At 45.3% G+C, this 19,766-nt stretch overlaps 1 protein-coding gene, 1 non-coding gene and 1 pseudogene across 2 annotated transcripts in view; 2 read left to right on the top strand and 1 right to left on the bottom strand.

Moving 5' to 3' along the window:
- The window catches only part of PRMT8 (protein arginine methyltransferase 8), a 755,104-nt gene that overhangs the window by 425,247 nt on the left and 310,091 nt on the right, over positions 1 to 19,766 (bottom strand). The gene's annotated exons all lie outside the window — the stretch shown is intronic.
- LOC144781089 (5S ribosomal RNA) lies at positions 5,103 to 5,224 on the top strand (annotated as a pseudogene).
- LOC144776781 (5S ribosomal RNA) lies at positions 5,228 to 5,346 on the top strand. Its single transcript, XR_013600593.1, has one exon. It is a non-coding gene; the product is annotated as a 5S ribosomal RNA (ribosomal RNA).

The following is a 19,766-nucleotide window of genomic DNA, read 5'->3' as shown; positions in this document are numbered from 1 at the left end:
GTGTCCTGGTGCAAGGAATATTGCACAAAAAGGATCTTGGCCTTTTTAGAATCTAACGTTTTTTATTAAGCAGCAACATATCAATAAACACAGCTGGGCTGCCTATGTCTATCACAATGTCATGAGTTAAGTAATAGGTGAGGTCATAAGCAGTGCATTGCGAGGGCGTAAGGTATAGTTAGCTCAGATAACTATAACCACTGAATCTCTCTGGTTTTGTGCACATACAATCTGAGTATAAATATATGTCCCTGTAACGTTTGGCTTTATCAGTGAAATGTTAATGTTTTTTAAATCCCATTTCCTAACTATAATGCCCTTGTAACCTTTCGTTTGTTCTGTGATATTCCATGTGTTTTAATTTTATTTCCTAACTATAACATCCCTGTAACCTTTGTTTTTTTAGTGAATTTCTAACATTTTTAAAACATTTAAATTACATTTTTGAACTCTAACTTATAACCTTAAGGGATGGGTGTGTAAATGGCTGCATGTGTTGATGAGTGGGTGTGAATGGCTACATGAGTCTGTGAGTGAGTGTGTGAGTGTCTTTGTGAGTCAGTAAGTGGGTGTGTGAGTCAGTGGCTGTATGTGTTGGTGAGTTGATGTGTGAGTTGCTGTATGGGTTTGAGAGTGGGTGTGTGAGTGCCTTTGTGGGTCTGTGAGTGGGTGTATGACTGTCTGAGTGGGTCTGTCAGTGGGTGTGTGTCTGTCTGAGTGCATCTGTCAGTGAGTGTCAGAGTATCTGAGTGGGTCTGTGAGAGGGTGTGAGGGTGGCTTAGTTGGTCTGTTAGTGGATGTCTGAGGGGTTTTTGAGTGGGTGTGTGAGTGTCTGAGTAGGTCTAAGAGTGGGTGTGAGAGTGTCCAAGTGGGTCTGTGAGTGGATCTATGAGTGTTTTAGTGCATCTATGAATGCATATATATATATATTAAAAATGTCATGGCCATTCATAGATCCGCTGAGAGTTTACACGAGGGGGGGGGGGGGGTCACCCTAAGCATTGAGATGGATCTGTGAATCCTCACACATTGAAAAAGCATAATTTTGGGGCATGTTGTTGTCCATCAGGAGTCCCTCACAGACCCCTATATTGCACCCATAGAGTCAGGGTACCTCTACCCTGATCCCTTCTATTACATTTGATGTACATTTTCTCAGCCGAAAGAGTAATCTTTGACCAGTGCCCCCTTCTAATGGAACTAGAAATGGTAAACCTGGCTCTGCTGTCCAAAAACTTGGAGCATAAATGTATCCAGATTTATTTTACAGGACACAATATCTGGCCTTTAGATCTCATATAAACAACAGAACTATAGCCTAGGCACAAATCTTGTATCCTAAGGATAGGTGTCATGGAGGTTGCTGTTGAGGAGGAAATCTCTCTGGCCAGAAGAAAAATTAAGATCCCAGAATGATAGTTTGAGTGTTCAATCAGAGATCCTACAACACAATTCAATAGACGGTCTACTAAATGTCTAATAGGAGCACACAGAATAGAGCAATTTGCCCTAAATAACCTTGTTACCAAAACACATACAAATTAGGTTGCCTAACATGGTGTCAGTATACACATAGATGGAAACAGAGGTAGCATAAATAGCCAGATCCACTCTCCTGGGTCAATAGGGCAACTTATACGCCCACTTGATTTTTTTTTTAAACTGATTTTATTGGTTTCATGTATTCATCTTGCACATACATATTAATCATCAACCATCAATTTGAATCAGTCCCTTCAGTGGTCTTCTCCTCTCTGCCCCTCTTGAACTATTCAATACGACTACTGTAATATATTATGGAGATAATTTATCAGTAACCTTAAACTGCTATTCTTACTTACTACCAAAATACCCCCAACTGTCGATAATCCCCTCTCCCCCTCTCCCCTCACCGGTGTGTGTAACTTCTGCCACATCTTGTTGTCTTGTGTCAAAAAGCAGCTACAATTGACCTTGTCTCTCAATGTACCTGTTATAGCTAGGGAGCTCCCTGCTACCTCGTTTGTCTTCTTCCTACTCTTCCTCTATCTGGTAATCCTGTAAAGCTTGTACTATCGTTTCCCATGCCGTCGCTGCCTCCAGTGCTCTTTCATTATTAAGCCGTCTCACCTGCTGGTATCTAATTGCACTCTCGCTGCTCGCCCACTTTAAAAGCTCGGCCCTCCATCTCTAGCTACTAGGTCCCTCCTTCGCCATCCAATGCCTTGTTATTTCTCTTTTTGCCAGTAAGAGCCCCATGTCAAACTTACTCATTACCTTGGTTTTAAATGTGTGAGAGAACCAGTGCAAAACGCATGTGGCCATGTCAAAGGTCAGATGCCGCTCCGTAGTGGTAATTAGAGTGTCTCCCACGTCCTCCCAATAGGTTCCTATCCCTGGGCAGGACCATAACATGTGCTCCAGTTCTACTTCTGTCCTTGCACATCGAGCGAGGGCACGCTGCCTCTTCTACTTTAAAATATTTTTTGATTCTCCCTGGTGTTAAATATGCCCTATGGAGTATATAGAAATGCACCAGCTGGAATCTTGCGTTCCTCGTACTCTTCCAAGCTCTACGCATTATCTGTACCCAGGCCGTCTCAGGAATGGGTTTCCCTATGTCTACTTCCCATTTTTCTCTCAGGGTTTCTAAGGGTGCTAGCCCTTCATTTATCATTCTGGAGTATAGGCAGGAGACCGCCTTGAAGGTCCCTGCTGCCATCATGGTGTATTGGCACGCCATTGTTGTCTTAGGTTCTGCCAACCCTTCTCGCCATTGTGTTTGCAGCGCCCCTGTCAGTGCTGCATGTATAAGAAATCCTCCTCTTGATAGGTCGTATCTCTCCTGTAGCACCTGATAGGGTGGCATTACTCCATCCTCATATAGATCTCCAATTACCTGGATCCCTGCGTTTTCCCATTTCTGTAGTGGCGTCCAGTCGCCGCCGTGTGGTAGCGCTGTTGCCATCCCCAATGGGATTTTGGGCGCATAAGGGTGCAAAACTCCCGCCCTGCGCTGGGTTCGATTCCAACACAGTCTCAGTGTTTTTTCCTCCATAGAAAGATCCCTAAGGTCCAGCTTTTGCTGCATAACTATGAAAGAGAGGATGTGGCGTCGGATTTCCCTACCTCTTTGGTGTTCAGGGCCTCTAAATTCCTTTGCTACTGCCTGCGTCAGTATCTGGAATTGGGCCGCCAAATAATACAGCTCAAAATCAGGGACCGCCAGCCCTCCCTCAGCTTTGGGCCTAATTAACGTTGCTTGAGCGACTCTCCGTCTACCAGTTTCCCACAGGAACCCCACTATGAGCGATTTCAACAATTTAAACACTGAGCACGGGACCCATATCGGCAGTGTTCTAAAAAAGTACAGTAGCTTAGGAAGCTCTATAATTTTTTAAAAAGCTATTCGGCCCGTCACTGACAGCGGGAGAGTAGCCCAGAAGGCCATAGTACCTTTTAGTGCTCTCACGCATCTCCCCACATTTCCCTCCAGCATATCAGTGGCATTGTGATAGACATGTACCCCCAGGTATGCCAAACAAGTCAGTTCCCACCGCACCTATCAATGTGTAATGGGTTGGAGCCCTCCCTGCTTCACCGGAAACAGACATGTTTTTAACCAGTTCACTCCCAGCCCTGATATGTCTCCAAACTCTGAGAGCAAATTTGCTTCTCCCTCCAGTGCTCTCCCTGCATCCTCGAGAAATATCATCAGATCATCAGCGTACAGCGATATGTACTGTCGATCTCCCCTATTCCACAAGCCGTCATAGTGCTTGCCCAATCTAGCCTTTGCTGCCAGCGGCTCTATTGCCAGGGCAAATAACAAGGGGGAGAGCGAGCACCCCTGTCTCGTTCCTCGAGCTACTGGGTTTTGAGATGATATCAGCGATCCAACGTGCACTCTAGCCACAGCAGACATGTACAATACTTAAGACCACACCACAAAGTCGGTTCCCAGGCCAAAATGCTCCATCGTCTTATATAAATATAGCCATTCTAAGCTGTCAAAGGCTTTCTCGATATCTACAGACAACACCATTGGTTGTCGCTCTCCTGGCTGTTCTTCCTCAAGTATCCACACCAATCTCCTAACATTAGTGGACGTGTTCCTAGTCGGGATAAACCCGGCTTGATCTTCGTGGATTAGCGAGGTCATATGCTTTAAAAGGCGGGTCGCCAAAATTCTGCTCAATATTTTGTAGTCGGTATTCAACATTGATAATGGGCGGTAGGAGGCCGTGTTTGTCCTCTCTCGACCAGGTTTCAAAAGCAGGATCACCAGGGCCTCCCGCATGGAGTTAGGTAGTCAACCTAATTCTTTTGCCTCCTTGTAGACCTCCAGGAGCCTCAGTGCCAGCAAATCCACATACTTGCAGTAGAACTCTATCGGCACTCCTTCTACTCCTGGCGTTTTATTTCGGGCCATGTGCTTGATAGCACTCCGAACTTCCCCCATCGTTATGTCCTGGCCCAAGCATTATGCTTGCTCCTCCTCCAATTCTGGGAGTGTTACTCCACTCAGAAAGGAGTCGATTTCAAGGTCTTCCGCCACCAACGAGCTTCCGTATAGTTCCTCGTAATACTGCAAAAAACAGTGTAGAATCTCGTTTTGGGTGTAGACCACCTCCCCGTCATCATCCTCTAGGGCCAATATAGGGGAGCCCCTCTTTGTCGGATTGGCCAACCAAGCTAGTAATGTTCCTGCCCTGTCCCCTTCTGCGTTTACCCTCGCAGTGTAAGCCCTGTAGTCAAAGCATCGCAATCTCTCAACCTCCGCTGCCACCTCTTCTTTCGCTGCCTTAATCTCCACATGAATTTCAGGATGACCAGGCCTTGCTAGTTCTGCCTTGCCCAGTCTAACCTCGGCCCGGTTACATCTTGTAGCAACATCTTTCGCACCGCTACGTGTTTTCCGATGCAGATCCCCCTTATGACTACCTTAAAGGCGTCCCATTCTATCGCCCTTGTGGAGGCCGATCCAGCATTCTCTGTGAAATAATGGGTTATTCCTTTGCTCACTTCCCCCTGAAAAATCGGGTCCTCTAGCGTTTCAGGCCGTAGTCTCCAAGTGTGGATATTCGACACCCCCGTCATCCAGTGCATAGTGAATAGCAGTGGATTGTGATCATTGATCGTCCCTGAATGTGCCCGATCTCGTCCGATCTCGGAAGCTAAGCAGGGTCGGGCCTGGTTAGTACTTGGATGGGAGACCGCCTGGGAATACCAGGTGCTGTAGGCACAAGCCTACGGCCATACCACCCTGAATGCGCCCGATCTCGTCCGATCTCGGAAGCTAAGCAGGGTCGGGCCTGGTTAGTACTTGGATGGGAGACCGCCTGGGAATACCAGGTGCTGTAGGCACGTCCTAGTGAGATATTCAGTATGCATCACTGAGGGCAAGCACAACACCGTGCCTAGACGGACATGTAGATCATGCATCGCAGAAAAGTAGGAATAGTCCAGTTCGAGTGGCTGATGTGTGCGCCACACGTCCACCAGGTTCCATCTGTTCTGCCAGTCTAGCCTACTTTTAGTCAATCTGTGGACAGGGGAATCAGCTAGTGGGGGTGTGATCTAACCAACGATATATCTGCTATGGAGTTAAAATCCCCCCCCATTACCACAGAACCTGCAAAATAATGTGCTAACGAGCAAGATCATTGCCCCAAGAAGCGAGAATGATCAACTTTAGGTGCGTAAACGCTGCAGAGTGCTATGTCCCTGCCATGGAGTCTGCCTTCTATGGCCACAAACCTGCCTGCCAGGTCTATTGTCTGCTTTGTCACCTGGAAAGGAACTCCTGCTCTAATCCAGATCAGTGCTCCCCATGCAAATGCTGAGTAGGTGGTGTTAAATACCTGCCCTCTCCATCTTCTCTGCAGTGCTATACCATCCGCCCTGGTAAGGAGTTTCTTGGAGTAGCACTATGTGGATCCTTCTGCAAACTAAATATGCGTGTATCTTGTGGCACCGTGTCATCGTATGAAGCCCCCTCACATTCCAGGTAATGCATCGTAAATCAGCTGTATCTCCCATCGCTAACGTGTAACATCTGCATCTCAAGTCGTACTTTAGGAACCACACCTGTGAACCCCCAAACCCAACTCCCCTCCCAACAAACTAACCTACCTACCCCCCCAAGAACAGGACCTAGAACCGAACAGCTAGTCCCCATCCAAACCATTGCAACATCTAACACATGTCTAAGCCCAGCAGCAGTCGCTGAGGGCATGCCTTATGGGCAACGAGGGGGACTTTGTGCCGACGGACCGCCGCCCAACCTCTGTGCACCTCCCGCCCTGAATTAGCCCCAAATAAATAAAAGCATCACTCATCGCCACCCCCCAATCGCCACCTGATCCCCTCGTGGACATTTAGCAATTAGTGCACACGAAACTCAGACCCCTTGGAGGATATATACTTCGCCATCTCCCATGACTTTTACTAATACCATGTTCTACCTCTAGACCGTGTCCTCAGAATTTCTCATCCTCTCCCAGCAACATCATGTTCGTTTCCCCAGGTACTTTAACCTTCGTCCAACATCCCATCTGCTGTCACTGGTGTGATCTTCGGCAGTCGTACGCTATCCGCTTCCGAGTTTTCCGTGTGGGATTATTCTATGTCCTTCTGCGAATCAGTACCTCCCGGGGACCGCATCTCCTGTTCACCCGACATAGCTGAGACCACCTCCAGCACCCTTCGCTGCTCCGCCTCCGCCTGCGACACCGAGGGCCTCCTCAAGCCCCGCCTTCTCTGTCGAAGTCTTTGCAATTTTCGTTGTGGTAATCCTTCTGGGATGTTTTGCACCCTTTGTTCTTGGCCATCCTTCCCAGCTCTGTAGGATTACAGCCAAGCGCAGGCGTCATCCGGAGTATCATGGAAACATGTTTTGCCATCTACGATTATCCTTAACCTGGCCGAGAATAGCAGGGAGTACTGAAGTCCCTCTTCCCTCAGTTCTCTCTTGATGGCCAGGAAGGATGACCGGCGTCGCTGGGTTTCAAAGGTATAGTCCGGGAATAGGTTGACCCTACTGTTCCCAACGTGATAGGGTCCATCCGTGCGTGCCTTCTGGAGCAGCAGGTCTCTGTCCCGGAAGTGCAACAGTCAGGCTACCACTGGTCGCGGGGGTCGCCCCTGTTGAGGTGGACTGGCCGGTACTCTGTGCGCTAGTTCTAGAGTGTAGAAAGTAGATAGACCTTCCGGCGCCACTACTGATTTCAGCCAGGTCTCGAGATATTGTACCATGTCCAGTCCCTCCGCCTTTTCAGGAAGACCCACTATGCGGATGTTGTTCAGTCGATTCCTGCCTTCGGCATCTACAGCCCCCCTCTCCAGCACACCAATACGATCCAAAGCATTAGCCATCGTGGCCTTCAGTTCTTTCTGCCCCGGTTCGACGACCCGAATCGCTCCCTCAACTAGCTTTACTCTCTCCACCAATTTAGCATGATCTGCCTGCAGTAGACCCAAGCCTGTGGCGACCTGCGCTATGTCTTGTTGAAGAGCAGCGCGGGAGTCCGCTATTGCCGTCAGAATTTTGTCGAATTGGTGTTGCAGGTTAAGGTCCTGCGGCTCCTCAGACCCATCTTGTTCTGTCTGTCCAGGGGGTTCGCTGTCCAACAATGGCTGAGCTCGTCTTTCTTCCCCTTCAATTTCCCCATGTTTAGGAGCGTCAGCAGCTATCTCACCCACTCCACGTGATCTGGTCGAAGCTATATAGTCCTTTGCCGGGCAATCTCTCTGTCAGCACCCCCCGAGTCAAAAGCTCAGCCATGCGACTTTCCTCCCACCGTATTGGTGCTAAATCCAGGCGTAGAAGTACATCAGTGTGGCATAGTACCACGAAAACCATTCATTTCTAGGGCTGCCAGTGCTTTTCCAATTTAAATATACATTTTGATTCAGCCAGTTGTTTAGTTCACATCCGCCTCCAAGAAATATCCTCAGGGATCTGCCAGCCGGGCAACCGATTGGGCTTCTGTCTCTTCCTGGCTCAAACCATTTCAGGCTGCTCCTCTGTTTCTTCTCAGTCAAGCCCCCTCCACCAGCTTCTAGGTCTGCTGTTCTGGCTGCGGCAGCACTCGATCTTTAGTGGTTTAGCTATTGATGCCGGGCACAACTCCCCTCAGTGTCTCTTCTCCTGGGGAGCTACTCGCTCAGCCTCGCCACAACCTTGTGCCCACTGCTGCTCCTCCTGCTGCTGGGTCTGGGGCCCCCTTGACGCCCCCTGCGGATCTTCCGTGTTCTGGGCATCGGCGTCCCACAACCAGCCGTTAATCCCACAAGGATACTCCCCGGGGGCTCAACGGGCCACGACTAACGCCTGGCTCCACTCCCCACCCCAGATCACACAGCGCGGCAGTCCCGGGATCCTGCGCCCACCTCCGCAGCTCGCGGACATGGGCCCCGCCACACCCCGCTCACCAGTGTCAGGTTGGGCCTCTTGCACACCCCAGGGGCCGTCCTCGTCTCCCGGCTTAGGTGGGCAATGTTCTCCGTTCTCGATGGCGCCTCGGTTTCTCCCACCGTAACTCCGCACAGCTCGCGGCCGCTCTGCAGGTGATCTCTAGCCTGATCACGGGCCGCTCGTAATGGGGGCTAGCTCCGCACCTCTCCTCTGTCTCCTTCCTGAAATCGGGGGCCCACAGGGCGCTGCTAACGTCCACTCTGCCTCTGCTTATAGCCCGCGCCAGGAAGCGGCTGCCGCCGCAATAGCAGCTCTCTGGAGTTCCATTTCACTTTGCGGCCACCACCTTGGGATCGCCGTCCCTCAATCACCAGCCGGATTACTGGTGAAAATATTTAGGATTTCGCTTGACTCGATTTCGAGCTCCGGCTCAGGCAGGCGCGGTCGGTTCTCCCACCCTTTGGTGGCGGTAGGGGGTCCGATATCACTTTTGGTCAGGATAATTGAGGGCTCAGTTGTGGAGCTCGTTGTTCAGGCGGCTTCTTCCATCGGCTCCCAAGCCATGCCCCTCCTTATACTCTCACCTGATAGCGATGTTCGAAAACTTTGACCCTTTCCTTATCAACCTGTATCAATCAAACTATGTCAAGCCCAACGGGGGGAGGTACTCATCCTAGATCTCCTACCCATACCTTGACTTTCAGGTGAGGGGAGGCAGTCACTATAAGTGGAAATAACAGCTAAGTAAATCAGCCTCCATAGGTTTTAGGCAGGGAAAATGTAACTTTCTAAAAGTACTTTTTCCTTAATATGTAATACAAATCAGACTTCACCAGTGAAGTGGGCATTTAACCCCTTCGACGCTCATGACGAGCTGGGCTCGTCATGCAGTAGCCTCCTGCTACGCTCATGACGAGCCCAGCTCGTCATGAATGTGCGAGGATCGCGAAATCCCAGCACAGCAGGGGAATTCCCATAGCATCCAAGAGGTTAATACATAATACAATAGATTCCTAGCTGGAAATAGCATTATTTCATTTAATATTGCAAGGTACTCTTTAGTATAGAACAGCCATGCTTACTGCAGTAAAACTAGTTTGTAGGGCCTTTTCACTGTCAAGACATGTTTATCATTACAGTTCTACATGTTCTAGTTCTAAATACCATGGCGTGTGGGCAGTAGGCCCTACATAGGGGTGCCATATTAATATATTTAAAAAGAAGGCTCTGACCTGTCAAAAGGGGTTATTTAGACAGATTGAATTGTGGTGAGGGTGGTGATATTGAGAGTGGTAGCGGGGGGTGAGGACGATGAAGGTGAGGGTTTGATGGGCAGTATAATGCCTTTAAGCTGGAGACTGGTGTAGCTTTCCAAGCTCATTGCCAATGTTTTTGAATTCCTAAAAGTAGTACATTTTCACCCATTCAAGGAGCCATTCTTTTGTTTGCTGATTTACTACTTTTTTGGAAAACCAGTCGCTATATACATATTTCAGATCTCGATCCAAAACAGTTAACAAGTTAAAACCTCTTAGTAAAATGACAACAATAAGAAAAACCAATATTGGCATAACAGTGCCAACTCGGGGCTCTACAGATGCAACTACCAAACCAACGAATGGATTTGAGGGGTGTCACAGCTCAACCACCCATGCTGAAGCTACACCCCTACCTGTCACACCTGGGCCTGTTAGTTCTGCCTGGGAACTTATAACATGTCCAACACAAGGGGATCTGAAGTTCTTGTCCTGTGATCAGCTATTTTAAATCTATTTTCACTGCATGCACTCTTCTACATCTCTGCTGCAAGAAGCCTTGATGGTAGAGTTGTCAAATTGGTGCATGTAGGAAGTGACAAAACACAACGTTTTTGGAGCACACAAGCACAAATAAAGTCTAAATTATGTAAAGTCATAAAATACACAAAGCAAATTTTTTTCACAATAAACAATCGGGCTCTTGTAGTTCTTGTCTTTATTTTCAAACACATTCCAATCCCTTGTGCCAACGCGTTTCGCTGTGGTTGTGTAAACCTGCGGCTTCGTCAGGGCTCGCTGCAGTAATTCTCACTGGTAATATCAATCCTCAAATGGTTATAGCTTCAGAGTCCAGATTAAGGTTTCCCATGGAACTCAAATCTCAGCAGACAAATAAATGTGGCAAATATAGTCTTAAATAAATACCAGATAGAATCCTCTAATTCATAATAAGTGAATCCGGCTATACAAATTCCTGTCAGGCCGATATTGTGCACTGTAATATCCCGTGTCTATTAGAAGTGTCGTGAGGCAAAATCCTTATTTAACCTCTTATCAGTAAATTCGAAACTCCTGGTCGCGTCCAGCCCATGTACAGGCGCCTGTACACGGGCTGGGCGCGACCGGGAGTGTGTTGCTTTACCACGCAGAAGTATTTCACCTTAGTACATCAGTTTATATCACTGCATAGACAGACATTTATTAAAATAGATAGTTTTCTGAAACATTCATGGGTCACTTTCTAGTGAAAATAAAATTAGATAACTAAGAGGAAAGTCAGTAGTCTTGTAAAACCAAAACCTGGCCTAGATTCTTACTATAAATGGAGCAACAATATAGCCTATTTAATTAAAAATAGAGAGGCCTGTGCATTGCATATTCGATATTCAAGAATTTAAAAATAAGCTCATGTGTGAGAATTAAGAAAAAGGAAGATCTGTGAAATAAAATATTTGCCTATGATCACTCAATTCAGACATGCAGGGCAGCCGGTATTGATTCCAGGTTATCTGGTTTCACATTTTGAAATTTGGCCACCAGATGTTTGTCTATGTCCCTCTCTCTCTCTTCCTCTGTGTATTTCAAAGGTCTCTGTTTTGTCTTTCATTCTTGTCTCAATATACAAGAAAAACCAACACAGTGATAGCAGATCTGACTTAGGGCCCCAAGACACAACTACCAAGCCAAGTATGCATTTTCTTTTGGAGGAGTCACAGCCCGAACACCCCCTTTAAAGCTACCCCTCGGCAAATCTCATCTCGTTAGGAATGGAAAGAGGAAGACAGGTAAAAAGGCTATTTTGCTACTGTCTTCAGAATTTCATTTTCATGTAGCCAAATAGCATTATTGTTACTCACTTATCTGATGATCAGTTAATGATTCTAATGCCTTCCGTTTACTCATATTTCACTTGTGTAGCCTTTTGTTAAGGACAGCCGCGGGCCGTGGAGGGAGTTACGGCGGGGCAGGGAGGCGGGGAGCGGGAGGGGCGGGTGGAGGTACCTAAAACCTGGCATATGGATAATTGCAGGTAAGTACACAATTTAATTAATAAAACGAAATTCGTAGCACGCACTGCATCGCAAAATGCGTTGCTGTGCGCGCTATGAAATTCGTTTTAATAATTAAATTGTGTACTTACCTGCAATTATCCATATGCCAGGTTTTAGGTACCTCCACCCCGCCCCTCCCCCTCCCCGCCTCCCTGCCCCACCGTAACTCCCTCCACGGCCCGTGGCTGGTTAAGGAATGCACCTTGCCATGGGCAACTAACACCATATGTGAAAGCTATGTCCAATGTGCAGCACTCTGTGCCTTTTTGTCTTCTCTCTATGCTGCTCCTACTTGGCAGGCAATCAGGCCTTTTGGGTATCATGTGCACTCTGAAGGGCAATCCAAATGCCAGTTAGCTTTTAAGTGACATGTCGTGCTGCAGACAGTGAGTTCCACCTTACCTGCTCCTGATGGAAATTCTTGAACCTCATCCACCTCCAACTTGTAAGAGAAGTAAGCCCAAGTTGAGGAATACCAACTACCAATTACAGAAGCCTTTCACTCAAATTCTGGGGAAATACCCATATTTCCATGGTCAACTACTAGATTAGGAGTGGCCCACCTCGCCTCAAGCATTCATAAGTATAGGCAAATCTAATAGGTCTCATCTTTATAATATGAGTGCCAAGCTAGCAGCTTTGCCAGTGCTTGTTTGTATCACATTGTTTAAAGTAAAAGAAAATACACTTCAAAACACTGGAAGAAAAGTAAACACATTTCATAAGGCATTTCAAAACACCTTTTCTTACTGCACAATTTAGCCAACTCTGCCATATAATTATTCCTTGTTAAAGATTTCATTTGTTCCATGTTGGAATATTTAGGAATTCTAGACATTGAAATTTCATGGAATTAGTTGTAGTGTAAAGAGTTCAAGATGTGGAAGAGCAGGTTGTGTTGTTTTTATCAGTTAATTATGTTTTATATCAAGAGTTTTGTGAAGTAAATGATGAATCTAATTAGTAAACATTCACATTTCAGATAGATCACGAAAGCATTTTTCATAAAATAGAACAACCTATCACAGGAAATGACATCATATGACCTTTGGCCCTTCATCGTTCCAAGCAGTGATGTCACAATACCTTAATCCTGATGACACCTCGAAAATTAACATTGCTGAAGTTACATACTTGCATAATAATTATGATATATTCTTTTATGGGAGAACAAGTTGTATTGGTTTCTCTTGAGAACATTTTGGAAAAATTGAGCTTTACTAGTGTATTTTAATGCACAATTCACAAGTACATTTGCTAAAAAGCCATATGCTCTAAAAGAACACTCACTGAATATTCAAGTCCTTTCATGGGTTGCCAAAAACAGACATCTGACAGTATCCATGAGTTCACCCAATTATGTCTTTAAAATATCTATGGGTGCCCCCTTATGTCAACAATTACCTCCATTGCTAGGACCAGCATTAAGCCGTAGGGGCCCCTTTTGCCCAAACATTACATACAATATACCAGGGCACAAATGTTCCTAATACTGCAGCTCTTGCACTATGGGGGTCCCTTATATCAAAGGTTATGTCTAATATGGCAAGGACATATCATTAACCGCATGCGCGCGGCTGCGATTTTCGCGCTGTGCGACTTTTTGAAAAAAAACGCGTTACATGACGAGCTGAGCTCGTCATGAGCATGCGAGCGGCGCAACTCATGACGAGCTCAGCTCGTCATGAGCACGGAAGGGGTTAAAACAAAGGGAGGAGGAAGAGGATAGACCGGGTTTGTTCTCCTCAATTGAATCTTGTTATATCAAACAAAGAACCCAGTAGTGTTACACCTAATAACTCTCCATTTCAAGAAAAACAAGGTTTTTCTTGTAAAACCCTCACCCTCCAGAGTTACCCCTTGGTGGCATGTTTCATCATCTGGTCCATCCCGATCCACTATGGATCGAAGTGTGCTGCGACCTATGATCTATGTGGGAACACTTTATTCGATGATAAAGAAGATGTTTATATGTGCGGAGTGGAGGATAGTGATGTGCTATGGTGCAGTTTAGAAATACTTGGCTCTTATTCCTGCCTCTAGTCGGTATGGTTAAATACTAGGGGGTTATTAGAAAGACAAGTTCATAATGTGGCTGCCATCCTATGGGTCAACATATTTCAAGCTGTGCCTCTATTGCTATTCTTCAGGGCCATGGGAAACTAGTTCCTTGGTACCACTCCTGTATGCTATTCGCCGAAAACATGCTACTTGCATGCCATGCCACATTGTGAACATACATACATTTACAACCAAATTGTTGTTCTTCATTTTTCTCTCTTTGGAGTTATAAAAGGAAAGTTAGGTGCAAATAACAAGAGTGCGCATCAACAAAATGCGGTCCCCGGGGAAAGCCCACAGAAAGTGCACAGTAGGTGCATCCAACGAGGGTGAGGGTTTCAGAAGGAAAACCTTGTTTTTCCTGACATGGAGAGTTATTAGGTGTAACACTACTGGGTAATATGTCAAGGACTACATTTTGTCATAGTTAGCCCCATGACCTTGCCACAGTTGTCGTCCCATATGGCAAGAATTTCCTCCAATGTTCCATCACAAGCTATTTGCCACAGGTGCCAACTATGCCAAGAATTTCCTCCATTGCTGGCATTTTTTCATGGGTGCTCCATGCCAAAATATCCCTGCAGAGTGCCAGTAGTAGCATTTTTGCAGAGGGTATCTCATATGAAAATATTGCCACCAGTATTCGAGTGACAACATTTTGTCAAGGGTGCTTCTATATGCCAAGAAGCATGCCAGGTCCAACAGCAGATCTGCAAGCCTAACAACACATGCTCAGTTGTATTCACTTATTCACTCCCATTCTATCATTAGCACCGACTTGCACTCATTCAGTTTCACATACTCTTGTGCACTCACTGTCACCCTGAGTCACTCATTCACAATCTCTCACTCACTCTTACTCTGACTCACTTATACCTACTCACTCATTTTGACACACACACATACATCCACGATTCAATATACAAACCTACATGCTCACATATATATATGCTCTCTCACCCACACGCAAACCTACAACATACATTAAAAACAATTTATTTTTCTTATCTAAGATGCCAGTGAAGGTCCAGATCTTGGTGCTCCACTTTTTATTACACTAATGGTGAATATTAAACAATCATTCACTATTAATGTAATAAGAATGAATAGAAAACAAGGTAAGAGCTTGACTCTGGTAATGAGAGACACTCCTGTGTTCTTGGCGATGAATTTGCCACCTCCAACGTGAGGGGTTGCAAAGGCAGTGTCAGGAGTAGCAAGGGGCAAGCTAAGGGTCACAACTGCAACCCGTGGCTACCACTGGCGTAACAAAACTAGAAGGGTCCTCCCTGCAAGGCATATGGAGGGGCCCCCTCAGGGCTCAATCAGGAGCTCTGGAGCCAGAGTGCTGTGCTGAGGGGGCCCCCGCACCGCAGGGGCTGCGGGGGCCTGTGTTACGCCCCTGCTGGCTACCCCTAATTGAGGTTGATGCCTGAAAGTGCTCTACACTTTACTTTTGATATATTTAAATGTGATTTCAGGAATATTAAACAGAGATATCTTATTTCACACAATGGGAGGTTTGTTCCCGGTTCTTCTCTGCAGAGCTAATTTATGCAATGCCAGGGGTAGCAAGGGGCAAGCTAAGGGTCGCAACTGCAAACCCTGACTACCCCTAAATGAGGTTGATGCCTGAAAGTACTCTAGACTTTACTTTTGATTTATTTTAATGTGATTTCAGGAATATTAAACAAAGGTATCTTATTTCACATAATGGGAGCTTTGTTCCCAGCTGCTTGCTGCAGAGCGAATGTATCCTGTTATTTTCAAAGATAAATTTACAGACACGAGCAGCTACAGGGACATATGCTGCACACCCAAATTAGCAGTTGGACTGAGTTCAGCTGTTTGAAGCATCTCAATTTTCATAATTAGGCCGATGACTGGTAAATGTAGAATTCTTAAGATGTTTCACTCTCAGGCTGACAATTAAGGTTTTATCATACCATATATTATGCGCCGCACGCCTAATGTTTTCATGCAAATTACATAATAACATAACTGGAGCAGATCCTGCTCATTTAGCTAATTCTAGTGAGATTTTCTGATACTTAGAAGATGTTGTGCAACTTATTTACATTGCAAAAAATGAAAGTCACGACTTGTGTTGAAACACAGAAAAGTCATTAAGTTAACTACAACTCATGGGCTGTGTTGTTCATTATTATATAACACAACCTAGTGAAATTGTGTTTATTATCACTGTTTTTTACAGTCCTACTGCAAATAGGATTCATGAGAATCAATACAAGAGAGACATGTCTTTCTACCGCTGTACAGAATAAAATATTTCTAATCAAACAGGGACGGGATGTTGTGTTGGCGAATGTTGATGATGAAACTACTGCACAATCTATTACAATGGGCTCACTATGTGTCTGAATCAAGCAGCAAAACCATATGAAGCCAACTGAGTGTCAGCTGGCTCCCAGTAGATGCAAAAATACAGATCAATGCTCTTGGTCCCATGCTCTAGGCTTTATCTTATTTCCCACCAGCCCTCGACGACCACGTTTCTGGAGACAGCAGGATTACTACATAGTCCAGGAAGGGCTCACTTGTAAGCCATCAGTATCTCTACGGGTTGTATGGAATTGTTTGGTGAAGTCACCATGACCACATTTGAGAAACCGATGGAAAGTGGACCACCGTGACCACATTTGAGATATTCCGCTCTCCAGGGAACAGTTCCTGACATACAGAGTGAAAGTGGTGTAAATACGACGGAAATGGATAACAGGGGACGCTGAGCTTCAGAAACATTAATTTGTGCACATGCTGTACACTACGGGGAATGGAAGAAGGCTAATAACTCAGATACATCGCTCACCCCTGAGGATCAACTAGGCCTCTCTGGAGGGACTGGGGGACAAATTGGAGCTGGACGTGGGAAAGGGCTCAACAATACTGAACGGAACAGAATAGTGACCTGTCTAAAAGAGGTCTCCAGTAACACCAGATGTATTTACATTCAGTGTAAATTTTTGCATAGGCCTGCCTTACCCCACATAAAACTAGTAAAAGATAATCCATTTCGTCTGCAAACTGTCCATGCTGTGAAGCACTCCAGCGGTATTCCAGAATATGGTTTGAATTGGTCATTTGATCATTTTTATTTGACTTTCTTATGCATAATCAACTTTCAATATCCATGGATAGCATGGCAACTAGCCTGTTAAGTCCTGAGAACACCATTCCAGAGAAGTAACAAACTAAAATAAGTCTTAATTTTCTCGTCACCTTAGAAGTCTTACATAATATACTATATGATTGTACTGATGTTTTTATTGCCCATTGTATTTTAGAAGAAATAGTGTCAGCAAATACTTGTTAAAGAGCTTGCTTTTACCTACTCTTCTATCTTCCTATTCCAGTCCTAAAACAATGCACAATTCTCCTCCTCCACAGAAACCTATTTCCTACCCAAGTCCAGAAAAATTCCTCCAAGATGGAACCTATTTCCCAGCATGCTTAGAAGGAGGAATTATAAATGACCATGTCCTCGTCCAGAGAAGCAAGACACTGTTACTTAGAAAGTAGTATTAATATTTTTTTTACTGTTTGTCTGGATTTAACTTACTTTTCTTCCCACTTGAGACTTGCTGCAATAGTCTGTAAGTTAAAATGGTCCTTTCTGAAAGGCGTAGACCATGCCTAATTTATTTTGGTAGCCCGTAGTACAATCAGCAAAATAAGTTTCTCTCTTCTCTGCTTACTGAAACACAAAGCGTTTCCTTTTTTCTTTTGCTGACTACAGTACACTGCCTGACTCCAGGATGGCAGTTCCAACGAGAGTTTGGGAATCACATTACTTGGTTTCTTTAGAAACAAGTTGGAGTCAGGAAGTGGTATCTCCCAATTCATCATGTGCGGCGGCAGCTTCATTTGGGTGATAGCAGGTACTTCTGGAGCTAATCCTACAGAGGCTCCTACTCTTGCAGCACTTCAGCAGATCATCAATGAAGCAGTTAAAGCTGGTTTTCGAGCAGGAGAGGATGCTATCTGTCCACCTTCCAAGGTGCTGTGATCAGAGTGTGCATCTATTCAGACCTTCAGAGGATCAGCTATGAATTTGATGGCTGTAGTGGCTTCTAGAATTTTAAGAAGTTGTTTTTTTAAAACGTCGATCTCCCCCTCACCAGTTCCATCCATCGGTTGTGTCTAAGTGCTCAAATCATTAATGAGGCTTCCTTTCAAGCCATTGCAAACTACTGATCTTAAGTTTCTTTCAACCAATGTTCTGTTCCTGGTTTCTATCTATTCAGGCCGGAGGATCAGTGAAATTGGAGCAATACTTACTTCTCCGCCATTCTTGAGGATTTGTGACAAAGAGTTAATCCTCCTTCCAAGCCTGCTTTTCCATCCAAGGAGTCTGTCTAAATTCCACTGTCAAAAATACATTGTTCTACCAATTTTCTATCCTAATCCAACTACTACAGAAGAGGTAAAACATCATAATTTGTATGTCTTTAGAGCAATTTCAATTTACCTGGATAGAACAAGGTTCTTCCGTAAGGTTGATTCCCTGTTTGTGACTAACGGGCTTTCTGGGAAGGGTCTTCAGCCTTCATCATTTACTCTATCAAGGTGGATCAAGTTTTCGATCATTCAGTCTTATGACTCATCTGAAATCTCTCTCTCCTCTACGGTCCAAGGCAGACCAACAAGAAGCATAGGATCCACTTGGGAAAAGTTTAAAGGGGCATCCCTAAGAGACATCTGTAATGTCGCAACATGGGCTTCTCCATATACTAATGTTTACCATTACTGCCTTCAATTGGGGATGGCGGCATCATCTGAATTGAGTCCACATGTTTTGTCGCCAGTTCATGTTGTTTAATTCATGCAGTTGGTATTTAAGAAGAATGGAAGAATAGTACTTTCTGGAACAAGAGTATGGCACACTTTGGACAAAGTGGTCATACCTGCCAGTGTCTCCCTGCATCCCATTGGTCAGGGGTGCCCCACTGCTTGACACCCAGTAGTGCTGTATAAATGTTGGTGAGTTGCCAAGCAACACAGATCTACTGCCTGAAACTACAAGGAGAAGAAGGAATGCCCTGCTGGAACTCTGATCTGCACCCAAAGGACCTGATACACAATCTGTTACTATAGCCCTAAGGACTTTGACTTCACAAGGATTAAGGAGTGGACTTCCTCAAAGCTACAGGTTAACAGAGAATACCTACATTATCTCCACCAAGAAGTCCCCGTCCTTGAGTGTGTGCAGGGACATTTTTAATGATTTGGCCAGGTGCATTGTTAGAAATCTAATCTCAACATCCAATGGACCATCTCAGAGCTACTAGACCCCTGGACTGGTGTTTTGTACACTTTGAACCTACAAAAGGAGCTTTAGAAAAAATGTCCAGAAGTTTGGAGCAACTTTTGGAAAACGCTCCACAAGATGACCGACTCATTGACAAAAGTCAAGCTGCCGACTTCAAAGCGCGACTCAGCCTGGATTTTGGGTTCATCCCACTGAAAGCTCTGAAGCTCCAGCCATTGACTGGACTTCCAACAGTTGACCGGGGCCTCCTGCAGAATCAAGCCAACAACATGAATGTGGATCCAGCTACATGAAGAGGCTGCTCGACGTCAAGAGCAAAGTTTCTAAATGCGAAGGTAAAATGTTAACTGAGGCCTCCCGCTTAGTGTATCTGACCCGGGCTCTATTGCAGCCAGCCTCAAACTTTGCCTGTGTCCCGGTCAAGTACGACCAGATGTCCCAAGGTTTTTAAGCCGTACAGTGTTAATTCTTTATCCTGTTCCCTAAATTGGATTTTTGTCATTTTGGTATCTATTTGTTCATAAAAATATTACTTTTTGTTATAAATTGGTGTTGGATTTTATTATGTATTGTGTCTTACTTAATTTATGGGTGTTTTTAAATGCTCTACACAACGTCTCCTAAGTTAAGCCTGCCTGCTTGTTGCCAGCTACCAAGGGTTGAGCAAGGGAATTATTTATTGTAACCTTGACTGAACCTTTAGTAGG

The sequence above is a fragment of the Lissotriton helveticus genome, chromosome 1_1 (genome assembly GCF_964261635.1).
Source record: "Lissotriton helveticus chromosome 1_1, aLisHel1.1, whole genome shotgun sequence".
NCBI lineage: Eukaryota > Metazoa > Chordata > Amphibia > Caudata > Salamandridae > Lissotriton > Lissotriton helveticus.
The sequence above is the reverse complement of the archived record's forward strand: the minus strand, read 5'-3'. Positions and strand labels throughout refer to the sequence as shown.